This window comes from Pogoniulus pusillus, chromosome 6 (assembly GCF_015220805.1).
Source record: "Pogoniulus pusillus isolate bPogPus1 chromosome 6, bPogPus1.pri, whole genome shotgun sequence".
Classification (NCBI taxonomy): domain Eukaryota; kingdom Metazoa; phylum Chordata; class Aves; order Piciformes; family Lybiidae; genus Pogoniulus; species Pogoniulus pusillus.
The window spans coordinates 43,190,170-43,205,946 of record NC_087269.1 but is presented as its reverse complement, the minus strand read 5'-3'; the positions used below and the strand labels follow the sequence as shown (position 1 = coordinate 43,205,946).

The following is a 15,777-nucleotide window of genomic DNA, read 5'->3' as shown; positions in this document are numbered from 1 at the left end:
TTAATGCACCCTCTTTGGTGCTTGGATGCTATTTGCCCTCTTGGCTACCAGGGCACAATGCTGTCCCACAAATAACTTGCTGTCCATTAGGACTCCGAGGTCTTTCTCCATAGAGCTGCTTTCCATCAGGAGGACTCCTAGACTGTACTGATGCCTGGTATTACTCCTCCCCAGATGCAGGACTCTGCACTTGTCCTTATTGAACTTCATGAGATTTGCCTTCATCCAGTTGTGCTGGGGAAAGTCTAGGCTGGATGTTAGGAGGAAGTTCTTCAAAGAGAGAGTGATTTGCCATTGGAATGGGCTGCCCAGGGAGGTGGTGGAGTCACTGTCCCTGGAGGTGTTCAGGAAAAGACTGGATGAGGCACTTAGTGCCATGGTCTGGTTGATTGGCTAGGGCTGGGTGCTAGGTTGGACTGGATGATGTTGGAGGTCTCTTCCAACCTGGTTGATTCTATTCTATTCTCTCCAACCTGTCCAGATCTCGTTGGATGGCAGCACAGCCTGACGGGGTCTCAGTTCTGTATCATCAGTGAGCTTGCTGAGAGTGCACTCAATCCCCTCATCCAGATCATTAATGAAGAATATGAACAAAGTTGGTGGACTGTGCCTGTTGAGTGCTGAAGTGAAAGCTTTTTACAGGTCACATGGGTGATTGTTGAAGAGCAGTTTGAGAAACCTTTTTTCAATTTGCAAATTTTATCATAAATGTGGGTGTAGAAGGAAGGAAAATCAAGCCAAACAGTATAACAGACTGAAACAACATTACTAATTATTGCTAATATCAGAAAAGTTGATTCTTTGCAAAAGATGAATGAAGAGAGAATGGAACTATTTGTGTCCCATGTCCCACTTGTGAGCACACGCTCAGACATACTTGGGATGTGAGTGGTGGTAGGTCAGTACCACTAGTCTATGAACATTTCCATCCGTGGAACGGTTCCTAGGGAGCACAAAAAAGACTAGAATATATCAAAATATCTTCTGTGGGGCTGAGTAGCTTTCTTTTTGTCATTTGGCTTGTTGAATTTCTGCATCCAGAAGACTATAAAAAGGAATTGCTTTGGGTTTTGTCATTTTTGAATCTCTACAGAAGAAAAGCAGACACTGTTTAGACATCACAGTTAAGGAATGCCACAGTAATTTTGAATAATGTGAATCACACTAAAGTGTATTTTAAATATGGACCTGAAGCAGAGAAAAGTAAATGTATTTCCATTTTATAGATCCTGTTGCTCTGAGGAAAGAATGATACGGCCTGTGCTCTAAGGAATGACAGAAGAAAAGATCCTCTCACAGCTGCTTTTACCTCAGATTGTTTGGGGTTTTTTTTGTACCCTTGATTAGGGACAAATGCACATTTCAAATGCATAACATTTAATTTCTAAAAGATAGTGTGCAGTATACTCATGCAGTTATAATAATTTGGCTACTCGTGTTAATCATCAGTGCACTTAAAAATGAGCATAATGTAAATGTGCATACAAGTAAATTCACATTACATGGGACTTGTATAACATTTATAATTAGGATTCGTTTTAGAAGTACATGAAAATGCCAGGAGGAAATTTAAAGTAACATGCATTACTATTATGCAAATCTGTCACTTACTAAACTCCTTATTCTCCTACTAAAATTTGCTCTCTAAATAATTGCTTCACAAATGGAAATCATCACCGGCAGCCCAGTTCTCCTCTCGCTTCCAACTCTCCCCTTGATTGTGTTTATCCAGTAATACAACAGCATTCTGCAGTGTTGATACACATGCTTAGTGTTCATTTGGTTAGGCTTCAGTAAATGGAGCCTCTGGAATTAGCCATCATTGGTTACAAAGATGCAGTACATAGTGTAGTACATTAAGCTACTCTACCAGAACCTTAGCTGAAAGAGCAAGCAACATTTCAAAGCTCAACTGATATTTGTTGTGTTTTCTTGGCAATGTCACTATTCATAAATCATTTTTAGCCCAATCTAATATTGAACCTTCTTGTTTTTCAATAATAACCAGGGCATTGCCAAGCAGAGGGAACACAGATACTCACACTTATACCTGATAATGAAAATAGATTCTTTCAAAAGATAGTTGTAGATGCAATAAGTGGAGAATAAACCTTCAAAACATTTTTTTTATATCAGACATACACATAATAAGGAGGTTTTTCACATCTACTGTGCTGATTTGTGGGCTGATAGCCTGAGAAGTTCCTCCTTACCGTCACTTGCTAGGCTTTTAAAAGACAAATGACAGATATGAAACCTTCTTTAATCTTCAGATTTAGAGATTGTCCAACTAGAGAGCTGACCAGCCAAGGGCAAGCAACCTCTGCCTAACTGTGGCTGGAATCAGAGTTTTTGTTATTCTACTTATCAAAAGACTGATCTGATGCATAATGTACAAGTCCATAGCTTTTGCCCAAAAGAATTGCTGCAAAAGAAAACTTCCTACATCAGCCACTGGAACTGAGCTACTGTGGCACTCTTGTGGTAATCCTATTAGAATTGGACCATGTTGGGGGTATAAAATCCCCACCACTGCTCCAGCACTTGTGCATCATATGAAAGGCACAAAAATTTAAGAGATGCTCAAATAGCAAACTGTATTTACATAGAGAATTAATATCTAAGACTTTAAAATATCTAATGGTGATTTACTTTCAAACACATGGGTCCATTATAGGTTTCTACAGTGAACTCTTGGAATTTACTGTTTAATCTTTTCTTCAAAGGCAATGAAGTGCTGAATTGATTTGACATGGAGCTTGGTTTCAATTTTTTTTCAACTCTCTTGCTGGCATTTACACAGTTTTCATCTGAACACATGCAAGACTGAACAGTAATGACAAATTTTTACAAGCTACCAGTGGGTTTTTCATTAGAACAAGTGTTTATGGTAAAATAATTAAACCACAAGTTTTGCCACATGTACTCTTCAAACAGCTGTAGGTAAATATTCCCAATAATGAGCTGCCTGAATTATTTTAGTCAGATGGACTGACAAAAGCAAGGCTAATTTCAAGACTTCCTTATGAAGCATGAGATGACATTTCCAGATGACTGGCCTGGTACTGATCCCCACTGATAACAAGGTAGATCTTGCATCTCTGCTGTTCTGTCTACATATCTCCTGCTGTTGTGGGCTCATTGTGCCCACTTCTGTAATTATATCACAAAGAACAAGAATTTTACAACTGAGCTGTCATTACATATCTGAAAAGGGACAATTAAATGGGGAAATTATGCCAACTAGCACAGAAGATTTGGATCCTATCTCATGTGTTGTTTTGGAAACTTTTTATCCTCTGTTTGATAAAGACATAAAATTTGCTGCTATTTAAACACTAAAAAAAAGTAAAATATGAAATAATTTCCCAGGGCAATGTAGGTTAGTGCTACCACTGAGACAAACCTTTTGTACTTAGTTATAATCTACTTGTGGTCTCTGTGTATAGCTCTGATGATATCTATGCTGCAGTTGCTATAACTGTAGAAGCTTAGCACATCTGCTGTACCAGTCTGGGATGAACAAATGTAGACTTGTAGTTCCCAGAAAATACTAGCACTTCCTTCTCCCACCTGTACACAGAAACATGCTACAGAACTGGATTTAAATCATTTAATGCTAGCTAAATATAAAAAGAGCATGAAACCAGTCTACATCAAACATTTCTGTTTTGTTTATATCCATGAAGATACATATAACTCATCCTGTCCTGTCTTGGAGCTTGAGACTTTTAAACTGTACATTAGCTGCTCTTGGTACTCTTTTTCTTGCAGTGGCATCTCTCTTAGACCAACTACTTTGAAGGGCTAAGGATTTAAATGGGATGACTGCTGGCCCTTCTGTCAGTGTAGTGCCATGGACATCAAGCTGAAACTCAGCATTTCTTTTCAGTGACAGCAAAACTGATTCTATTTTTAAATAGTACAAACATTAAGTATCCACTGATGGAATGTAATTTCAGAACTTCAAGACAGTTGATTTCTTAACAGCACCAAATGGAGCTTCAGGACAAGTTGGCCTGCCAGCCCAGAAATATCACATGATGCAAAGCTCTAATTTTCTTGCAAGGAATAAGGAGTGAATCACTGATTTTGTTAGGAATCAGATTTTCAAATATCAACACCTGAAGGGACATTGTAGCCAGGTGGGGGGGGGGCCTCTTCTCCCAGGCAACCAGCAATAGAACAAGGGGACACAGTCTCAAGTTGTGCCAGGGTAGGTATAGGCTGGATATTAGGAAGAAGTTCTTCACAGAGAGAGTGATTTCCCATTGGAATGGGCTGCCCAGGGAGGTGGTGGAGGCATCGTCCCTGGGGGTCTTCAAGAAAAGCCTGGCTGAGGCACTTAGTGCCATGGTCTGGTTGATTGGATAGGGCTGGGTGCTAGGTTGGACTGGATGATCTTGGAGGTCTCTTCCAACCTGGTTGATAAAAAGGAACACAGCATATCTTCAACAGAAATTTAAGTGGTTTTATATATTGTAGCATTTAATTTCATTCCGTACAGTTAATCATCAAATGCAGATGCTGAGATGATTTAACTTTTAGCCAGACTTCCTAAATAATCACTTATATTTTCTATGTGTGTGTGGGTATCTGCCTGTCACTCTTTCTTCCAATCATTTTTAAAGCTGCTATCCAATTTTAGTAAAATTGGATAGAAAGTTAGAAGTCTGAGATAAATTAAGCTCCTGAGATTTGGAAGAGTATCAAGCTGTAAGAAAGCAGAGGGAAAGGGAGAAGAGAGGGACAGATCTTTCAGGAAGTTCATCCCTGAGGACATGAAGGATATGAGGCATCTTGCAGAACTGTGTTTAATACTGATCTGGCCAGAGTGCCTAAAGTAACATTTGCTCAGAAAGATCTGATCATAGAATCAACCAGGTTGGAAGAGACCTCCAAGATCAGCCAGTCCAACCTAGCACCCAGCCCTACTATCCAGTCAACTAGACCATGGCACCAAGTGCCTCATCCAGTCTCCTCTTGAACACCTCCAAGGACGGTGACTCCACCACCTCCCTGGGCAGCCCATTCCAATGCCAATCACTCTCTCTGGCAACAACTTCCTCCTAACATCCAGCCTAGACCTCACTTGGCACAACTGGAAACTGCATCCACTTGCTCTATTGCTGCTTGCCTGGCAGAAGAGACCAACCCCCACCTGCCTACATACTAATAATCCATTATGGACAGGGTACTTGGGAGGGAGGAGCAAGGTTAAAGACAGATCTGTATGTATTTGTAGAATCTTTTTGATGTGTAAGAGTGTAAGTAAAGTTCTGCTTCATAGTGATAAGTGGGAGAGTGCCTTCAAATGTCCATGCTAAATATGCACAGCAGGCTACAGTGTGTGTAGTATTTATTATTTTAAGAAGGAAATTCCCAGAAAGCAAATCAGAACTAATGTAAAAATCACAAATTTCTGTTTAAAAGCCCTATATGCTGAGCCTATTTCTTTTATTAAAATAGTAATAGTAAATTAGGGAAGTTATCTGGTGATTTGAAGGACTAGGAAGAGCCAGATATAAGGTAATGTGACCTCTTTAAGCTGGAAACTGATTTTAAAGAAAGTGTTACCTTGTAATCATCTTCCAGTGAATTTATATAAGTAGGTTTTTAGGAGTTATTCCAGAGTGATTGGCATTGGAATGGGCTGCCCAGGGAGGTGGTGGAGTCACCATCCCTGGAGGTGCTCAAGAAAAGCCTGGATGAGGCACTTAGTGCCATGGTCTAGTTGACTGGCTAGGGCTGGGTGCTAGGTTGGCCTGGGTGATCTTGGAGGTCTTTTCCAACCTGGTTGATTCTATGATTCTATGGTTCTTAGAACCATGGTAATTAGGTTTGAAGGGTTGTGACAGTGTTTTGTAGCCAGTGCTAATGCACAGTGTAACAGATCACTGTTTCACAACTCGGTGCAAGTCTAAGCAAGTGACTTGTATCACAGTATCACAGTATCATCACGGTTGGAAGAGACCTCACAGATCATCAAGTCCAATTGTCTAATGAAAGTAATTTTTTATTTAATTTTGTAGCAAATAAAATTTGCATAAATTATGTTAGGTTTGCTAGGGGTTTATGCAACCCCCTGAAGGGAGGTTGTAGCCAGGTGGGAGTTGGTCTCTTCTCCCAGGCAACCAGCAATAGAACAAGGGGACACAGTCTCAAGTTGTGCGGGGGAAAGTCTAGGCTGAATGTTAGGAGGAAGTTGTTGTCAGAGAGAGTGATTGGCATTGGAATGGGCTGCCCAGGGATGTGGTGGAGTCACTGTCCCTGGAGGTGTTCAAGAAAAGCCTGGATGAGGCACTTAGTGCCATGGTCTGGTTGAGTGGCTAGGGCTGAGTGCTAGGTTGGACTGGATGATGTTGGAGGTCTCTTCCAACCTGGTTGATTCTATGATCCTATGATTCTATGATATCATGAAGAGCTATGAAGAAGCCATCAGAAAGTTCTGAAAAGTACTAGTGGGGAAAAAGGCTAAAAAATATGTAATTATTATTAACATTTTAATAATTAGATACATACAGAAAAAGATAAAATACTCTTCCTTTGTTCTGGAATTATTTTTTCATCTATTTTTCTTTAAAACATACAATCCTATTTTCATAAAGACTGATCAATTATGATATTGCTTAATAACTCTGCTGGGCATTTTTCAGCCACACAGGCAATAAGCTTAGTAGAGTTTCAAATGTGAGTTAAATTAATATCTTTATCAGCTAAACAATTATTCTTGTGAGCTGATGCTTCTGTATCAGTTAAAAGTTTTCATTAACAAAAGTTAACATTAATAAAAAACATAGAGAAAATCTTGCTGCTTAGAGACAAGGCTTTAGAGTTACTTAAGAAGAAACTTTATTTCCCAGAATAAAAAATCCATCATTTACAGAAATATTTTCTTACAAATACATTTAGAATTCTATCAACATATTGGTCTGGAGAGGAACTGCCAGGCATTGAACCAAAGGCATCACCCTTTACTCTTCCTGTAACCACATAATAGGATAATGGCATGAGAGCTGGCTAAATTTGAGTTTGGTTGTATAACAACATATCAGGGAGGTACATTCTAATGAAATGATGTTATTGAATCTGTGCATATATTGTGACAACTATGTCCTCAAGGATGCACTTCTGCCACGTTAACTCATTTCAGATTTCATTCACTCTCTGGGGAGCCTGCAACTTGTTCTCTGAAAAGAATATCCTACAGCTATATTCCATCAGTCTGGATATCTCACCTATCTCTTCCTGAGTTTAACAAGGGTAAACAATGAAAATTAACTATCTGAAATATGGAGGAAACTTCTGTAAAAGTAATCTGGTTTCTCTATCTCTTTGCATCTCTTTCTCTCTCTCCTGATTTATTTTCCCTTAGAAAATTATGTGTTTCATTTAATAATAGCAAATCTATTGGAATAACATGATGAGCAATACTGGACTGAAAAAGTTGCTGTTCTAAGAAAATTTATACTATGTACCAGAAACAAAATCACTATCCTCTAGCACAATATCATTACTGTTGTTACAGCTCTACTGTTAAACTTGCGCTATGATAGTATCTGGTTCAGAAAAATAAATGGATAAAGGAAAACAGTGAGATGGATATTGAGTAGTAGGATTCAGTAGAAGCTGATAAAAGCCAATTTACCATCATATATTATTTGATCCATAGCAGATCTGGGAGTTGTGACTCCATCTTCACTTTAGAAAGATTAGTAGCAGAAATTAACAATGAGAGCTTCTGACAAATATTGACTTCTTCTAACAGTAATTATGACAGAGATTGAAAGCGTCTGAAAGAAAGATCTGAACCTGAAATGCTACCAGGAGTTGATGATGTAGCTTGTTTTTCAGAGATATGAGTGGTGTGGACCTTCACTAGCAGATCTGAGTTTTAAACAAGAGGTTATGTAATGATGCAAAATAGATGGCTGAACATTGTAAGGTGCCCATATTGTAATTTATTTCTACTAAACTCTCATTTTCTGAGACTAAAACTTACAAATCCCGGCTTCAGTTTATGCAAGTGTTTATACTGATTTCAAAGTTATTTGACTTCCAATGAAGTACTGCAGAGTGGCTTTACTATTGGAGAAAAATGCTGAACAATGATGAAGTTAACAAAGAAAGCAACTGATACTACTGGAATATGGGATGATATTCTTTTACCTATGTACATTTCCTTCATGGACTTGTGGTGTCTTATCTGCATAAGCATCCTTCACTAAGCTGCTTCATTTGCATTTCCTCAGGTGGCTTAAAAAGACCATATCACAAGTTCAGTACCTGAAAAATTAAAGATACATCACAGTAAGAGAATGAGTAGCCTTTTGGATGTCTTCTGAGTTTCTATAGCAGTTCAGACAAAGGAAGCTGTATGGCAGTTCTTTTGATTTATGCTTAAACATCTTAGACCAGGAGAATATTTAACACTGTGTTTCATAAAATTGATCTTCTGTGACAGACCAATAAACCCTTACAATGGGAAAAGGCTCCGAGGGGGTGAAGAGTGTAATGTGCCCCTGGAGCTCAGGGGCTAATGCAAGCTATGACTGAGCATAGGTACTGCAAAGCAGCTGACATTAGCTCTGCACAAAGTGGGCTAGGTTTATCTGCTCTCAACAGCTGAGTGCATCACCTGGTGCTGTGTTTCTCTTTGAGCTCCTTAAAGACTGTGAATTTCTTTCTGAATTAGCCAAGCCACCATGGAGGGAGCAAACAGGTGACAGCCTAACAGAGAGTACAAAACCTTAATGATTACCAAAAGTATTTTAAAGAGAGCAATGGGATTGAGCTGACTTCATCCTCCTTGCTTCACAGTATAGTAATGATCAGTATATTCCAGGGACCACCAATGAGAATCACATTGTTATTGTGGTTAAAATTTTATTTGAATGGCTGTGCATGTATTTTGCTCAGTGTACCTTGTGTCAGGCTGGGGTCGGAGTGGCTGGAGAGCAGCCAGACAGAGAGGGATCTGGGGGTGCTGATTGATACCCGCCTGAACATGAGCCAGCAGTGTGCCCAGGTGGCCAAGAGAGCCAGTGGCATCCTGGCCTGCATCAGGAATGGTGTGGTCAGCAGGAGCAGGGAGGTCATTCTGCCCCTGTACTCTGCACTGGTTACACCACACCTTGAGTACTGTGTTCAGTTCTGGGCCCCCCAGTTTAGGAGGGACATTGAGATGCTTGAGCGTGTCCAGAGAAGGGCGACGAGGCTGGTGAGAGGCCTTGAGCACAGCCCTACGAGGAGAGGCTGAGGGAGCTGGGATTGGTTAGCCTGGAGAAGAGGAGGCTCAGGGGAGACCTTATTGCTGTCTACAACTACCTGAGGGGTGGTTGTGGCCAGGAGGAGGTTGCTCTCTTCTCTCAGGTGGCCAGCACCAGAACGAGAGGACACAGCCTCAAGCTATGCCAGGGGAGATTTAGGCTGGAGGTGAGGAGAAAGTTCTTCCCTGAGAGAGTCATTGGACACTGGAATGGGCTGCCCGGGAAGGTGGTGGAGTCGCCGTCCCTGGGGCAGTTCAAGGCAGGATTGGACGTGGCACTTGGTGCCATGGTCTGGCCTTGAGCTCTGTGGTAAAGGGTTGGACTTGATGATCTGTGAGGTCTCTTCCAGCCCTGAAGATACTGTGATACTGTGTGATACTGTGATTATGTGATACACGTTGCAGTGCTCTGTTAAATCAGGAATCCTGTGCAATATCTACTGTCTTTAAATACATAAATCTGATACTAAGCATAGTGCCCTCCATATTCAGGATAGTTGGAAGAACCTATTGGTCAGAAAGGGTTGGGTACTCTGTCAGTCCTGGGTACCCCAAATTCCTCTCACTCCATGGTTTGAATGGGAGAGGAAGGATGCAAAAAACCTATTTCTCCCCTTCCTTCCACCCCAGCGCTGCAGGCTTGAAGTGGGGCAGCAAAGGGTCCTTCCTGCAGGTGAGGTGACTCGAGCAGGTGCCTGCACTGAAACTGGCCTGGTGATTGGCTGTGGTGCTGGGCCTAGTAAATGCCAAATGGGCTCTTTGGCTAGAGAAAAGTACAAATAGCACCAGGCTTCCTGCCTTGGTAGTTCCCATCTGGAGAGTCCCCTGGCACTGCGAAGGACAAGCTCCTGCCCTGACTGGCCTGGCCCTGCTTTGGGCAGCTCTCCCCACTTTGTACTCTTTTGTGCAGGCTTAAGGAGTGTCGGGTCCTTAGAGAGAGAGAGGGGGCAGCACCTGGACTGCTCCCTCTCAGCCCCTGCTAGCAGCTAATTGCTGACTGCCTCCCGGCTGGGGGAATTTCAGCATTTTTTAGCTCTCCCCTACTGTTGTGAGGGCAGGAAGAAGTGTTCAAGCCATTTCTGAGTTTAGAGGCTCTGTGACTCATCTTGGACTTCTGTGGTGTGGATCTCTATTACTGGACATTGCTGGCAACATCACAGGCCGCTCCTGCAGAAAGAATCCAGCAGGGGATCTTGGCTCAGTGCCTCTCTCACATCCGTGAGTAGTTTTTGCCTTAATCTTCTGCTCAGCCTAATTGATAGTGGGGTAAAGCTGTGTTTATAGCTTAGCCTTTTCCATTTCCTGATTTCCTAAATAACCCAATTTATCTATAATATCCTTTTGTAAGATATTCCTGATCAAACTGTGTTTGCTCATGAACTAAACTAATTTTTGTGTATAGTTTTGAGGGTGGGGTTCCAGGAAAATAAAATAATTCCATTTTATTGTATTTCCTGACTTGGCCATGTTAGTTCCCTGCCTTCACAACAGTGTCTTCATGTGACAAATACTGGTTTAGTAATAGCTGATGGGACTGGGGAACCATGTGGTTGATCTGTGCTGTATGCCAATGAGAATAGGGGGTTTAGGAAGCATTCCAACCTGGTTGATTTTATGATCTTTGTACATGATGCATTTTTCAAGTAACAGACAGTTACTTTGCAAAGTTTATAGATGATGTTTAGAGTGTCTGACCAAAAATTCTTTTACCTAGTGTGGTGGTTTGGGTGTTCCCCACCCCCCCACACTTTAGAAGTCACCCAGACTAGACTCAGCTGGCTCTGGGAATATAAATGAAGCTATTTATTTACAGCTAGCACAATATACAAGCAGATATTTACAGTATATACACTTATAAACAGAAATATACAAGGTAAAAGGTAATACAGAAACACAACAGCCCTCCCAGAAACCTGAGTCCCCAGAAGGGGCTCTCAACCACCCCTGCACCTTCCCCCTGCCCCTCTCAACCTTATCCCAGTCCTAAGGAAGAATAGATGTTCAGCCAAGAGGTTAAGAAGCAAAGGTGAGTGGCAGGTGAGGTTAGGGAGATGCAGCTCAGGTAGAGCCCAGCCAGAGAGTGAACACAGAATAGTGAAAGTGTTATCTAATGTTTACATTGTTCTTCAGGGAGACTCTGAGGGAAGGAGACATCACTATTGTTTTCCTTTTCACAGCCTATGGTCTAGTTTTTCTTACCAAAACATTCTAGCCTGCTTCAAACTAGCACACCTAGATGAACTGATAAAACAAGCATAGCATCAAAGGTCGCATTTATTGCTATGGGGAATGAAGAGGGAAGTGAAACAAATTTAACATTTAAAAATGTACCTTTAAGTTATGCACTAAATTTTCAAGTTTTAAATGGAGGATTAAACTCAGTGCTAGGATTCAAAAATAACCTTTTCAAATTATTTCCTCCATCTAAAAAGTCAAGTAAATCCAGCTTTCTGAGCTATTGAACATGATCCTGAACAATTTGAAGCTTTATATGGATTTTGATTCATTCTGTACTGGTTAGAGGAATGGTGCTAACATTCTGTTTCTATATTGTATTCAAATAATGTTTGCTGTTTTCTGAGCTTTTGAATCACCTACATCTGAGATAGCTGGAATGAAGTGTGAACTAAACTTGTGATATTCATTAGTGTAAATATTGTTTTAGATTAGATCAGATAGTTCTCAGCAATACTCTGAGTGAAATAGACAGGAGTGGATTGTGCTAGTTTGAAGCTAGCTAGAATGTTTTGGTGAGAAGAACTAGATTACAGGCTGGGAAAGGAAAATGGAATGATGTCTACTTCCCTCATAGGCTTGCTGAGAGATACAAGAAGAACCCAAACACAGATAACACACTTCTGCTGGGGAGCTCCGGGCTGCATCTCTCTCTCTAACCTCACCCTCTGTTTCTCTGATTAATCCACTTTGCTTCCTTACCCCCTGGCTGAACCTCCATTCTTCCTTGGGTCTGGGGTAAGGTTGAGAGGGGTAGGGGGAAGGTCAAAGGGCAGTTGGGAGCCCCTCCTGAGGACTCAGGTTTTTGGGAGGGCTGCTGAGTTTCTGTATTACCTTTTACCTTGTATATTTCTGTCTATACTGTAAATATCTGCTTGTATATTCTCCTAAGCTGTAAATAATGAACATTCAATTTCCAGAGCCAGCTGAGTCTAGTCTGGGTGATTTCCAAAGTGTGTGTGGGGGGCAGGTAACACCTAAACCATCATATATGGTGACCACTGTTGGAATAACACTGCGAATATGAACTTATATTGGAATTCTTGTCTATGAATTCAGTTTAAATATGTGCAAAGATTATTAACTCAGAGCAAAAAACCAAGAGAAAGCTGTGGAGACACATGGGTTAAACTGGAATAATCAAGTGTCATTCATTTGATAAAATTAGCAACAAAATGCAGGATATACTCAACCTAGAAATGCATCGTGTAAACCACTGTTTACAATGTAACATCTTGAAAGATAGAAATGTTGTTACTCTGGCATTATAGTGTTGCTGGGTTTTGTTTTTTTAATGGAAATTAATCAAGATGAAATGCTGTAAGGTTGCTATTACTGCACTTTTCCAAGCCAGGTGACTTTATCAATTGGGTTGTCTGCACCTACTGATATAGCAGATCTCCTTGAGAGACTCACCCAGGTTCAGAACTTCAAGACCCTGACATCTGCCCTTATTAACACAAAATTAGAAACTTCACATGTGCACCAATTCTTTGTCATCATGGCTTATATTGAGGCTTTATTTAAAAATGCAAGTACATCTAAAGTGCAGCTTAGAGTTCTACTATTCCTGAGAACAGTTTGGCAATTACTGCCTCTTACAAGTTGCCCTTTAGTGCCAGAATATAAGGTTACTGATGTCACTTTCCTCTAGTGTCATGGAATACTTAAGCTTGAGCTGTTTACATCACTCTTCTGATTTATGTTTACCCCTTCTCTACATAACTATGTCAATATTAAAACCTTCTTCTACTTCACTGTTGTGATGCAAACCCAACAAAGATCTTTTTGCCCTATTCATATATCTAGATCTTTTCCAATTAGCTGTTGAAGTGTGGTACATTGTGCACAATAAAAGCACTTTTAGTATAGCTGGTCAGCAGCCTTTTTGTTTGGTTGGTTTTGCTTGTACATATGCTGCAGGGTATTTTTATTTGCTCATTCTTCAAAAAAAGGGCTAGGTTTTGAAAAAGTTTGTGCCTAACTAGGGAGCTGTTTCTTGTGCTATTTCTGTAGCATGCACTTGAATTGTGTGATTGATCCAAATCTGTGTATTTTCTTGGACTAGCTGATTAATTTTATTCTTGCTCCTGCCAGAACCATGCCCTTTTTTCAGAACTACTGTCTTTTCATTTAATCTGTTTACCTGGCTTGAATTCAAACCTCTTAGGATGGATAGCATTAGAAAGTCTCACAGGAATCAGGACTCTAGCAAGTGTCATTCATTTCTGGTTTTAGAGAGGCTTTCATAAAATTCAGTAGGCACAAGATATCTCATTTTGAAGCCTATATATTATTTAAAACAATTTCATAATTGAATCTCTGTGTATGTGTACACATATGCACCAAATACTCCAAAGTAATGACCTATTTTATAACTTAGCCATTGACTAAGTATCAAAGAGAAGGCACTTTATAGTGAATTGCTTTTCCATCTTCAGAGTGTCAGGCAGCTAATCTTCACACTGTTCATATCCCAAGAAAAAGAGAATTCTAAATACCATTTCTCTTTTGAAAATCTGGGTTTAGTTAGCTAAAAGGAGTAGAAAAAAATTGTGATGATCACACTGGAAAAAAAACCCCAAAACTATTTAAGGGTGTTTAGTTTTCTAAGCCATGTGGATTAGTTAGAAAGTAGGAAATGTTCTTTGTTGTGCACTCATCCCTGTACCAATTGTGGGTCCCTATCAGGTGTTTGTGAATAAAGTGAAAAGAGAGTCATGTGCTTAGTGAACCTTCAAACAGGGAGATATATTGCATCATGCTGCTTTCTACCTGTGCCTTGCAGCATTAGCTTTTACATAAAACAATAAACCCAATCATAACAGTGAACTCTTCTACCTTATTATTCTCTTTACTTTTCTAAGTAGAGTTAAAGGTAAAAGGGCATTCTACCAGAGAAATGTGTAGTCTCTCTGTAAGTATATATGCATATTAAAAATGAATAGAAAAATACAATTTAAAATAAGTGGGAAAAGGCCATGCTTGGTGTTAAAACTTGAACATTTTTAATAGACAAGAATCTCAGTGCTTAAATTTAGCATTTTAACATCTATGCAGCTTATAAATATTTTTTTAAAATGCAATATATTTTCTGCAGACCACTACAGTTAGTCTTTGCTTGATATTACCTTGTAAATTATTGAGGCAGTTTCATACAATGCATCACCTTTATTCATTATTAAGAAGACAAGCCACAGAACTCCCATATTTTCACTTGGCTGCCATTAATAACAAGAAGAGAGCAGGACAGGAATAAGGATTGTGCTGAGAGAAAACATTTAAATTAAATTTTCTTCTTCACTGGAGGAAAAAAGATGAACATTTAAGTCTAACAAGAAGTACTGGAATGAATTAACTAAAGCTGATTCTAGCTTTAATTGAACTATTATTATTTTGTTATTTTTAGCAGAAAAAAATACATTCTTGCTAGGATACTAGACATAAAATTGATAGTGCTTCTGCTGCCTGGTATTATAACATGAAATACAGATTTGATTTGATTTTTTCAGACAAAATCCTTAATTTTGAATATTCAGAGAGCTTTTTTTTTGCATTGGATTGTCCACAACATTTGTGGAACTTATTTATTTAGTCTTATTTGCTTGCTGACATATGTTATACTCCATGGTAGATGGCAAGAATACTCAGAAGATTCTTTCTTATCATGTGGTAGTGGACAGAAAGTACTTGAAATACAATATATTGTGGTTTTTCTACCCTAGGGGGAAATCCAGAGAAAGAGCAATGCTATTTTCTATTGTTGAGCCTCATATGAAATGTGAAAAATTACCACAGACACTTCAGGACACTTGTGGCAGGCTTTTGTTTTCACTCTAAGTTCTAGCTCTGCACAGCAAATAAGTGGCAGGCTCTAAGGAGTGTTCCCACTCTCCTTTCACATGCCTTAGATGCAAATAATGCATTCTCTTGTGCATTGCTGTCTACACTGTCTGAAGGGAGGTTGTAGCCAGGTGGGGGTTGGTCTCTTCTGCCAGGCAACCAGCAACAGAACAAGGGGACACAGTTTCAAGTTGTGCCATGGGAAATCTAGGCTGGATGTTAGGAGGAAGTTGTTGCCAGAGAGAGGGATTGGCATTGGGATGGGCTGCCCAGGGAGGTGGTGGAGTCACCATCCCTGGAGGTGTTCAAGCAAAGCCTGGATGAGGCACTTGGTGCCATGGTCTAGTTGACTGGCTAGGGCTGGGTGCTAGGTTGGACTGGCTGATCTTGGAGGTCTCTTCCAACCTGATTGTTTCTATGATTCTATTAGT

General features: G+C 40.1%; 1 long non-coding RNA gene across 2 annotated transcripts in view; it reads left to right on the top strand.

Annotated features, from left to right (window-relative positions):
* Positions 1 to 10,089: 10,089 nt before the first annotated feature.
* The window catches only part of LOC135176571 (uncharacterized), a 74,331-nt gene continuing 68,643 nt past the window's right edge, over positions 10,090 to 15,777 (top strand). For both annotated transcript variants that reach the window (XR_010302736.1, XR_010302735.1), the window contains exon 1: positions 10,090 to 10,486. This is a non-coding gene — a long non-coding RNA (uncharacterized LOC135176571). The remainder of the gene's footprint in view (positions 10,487 to 15,777) is intronic.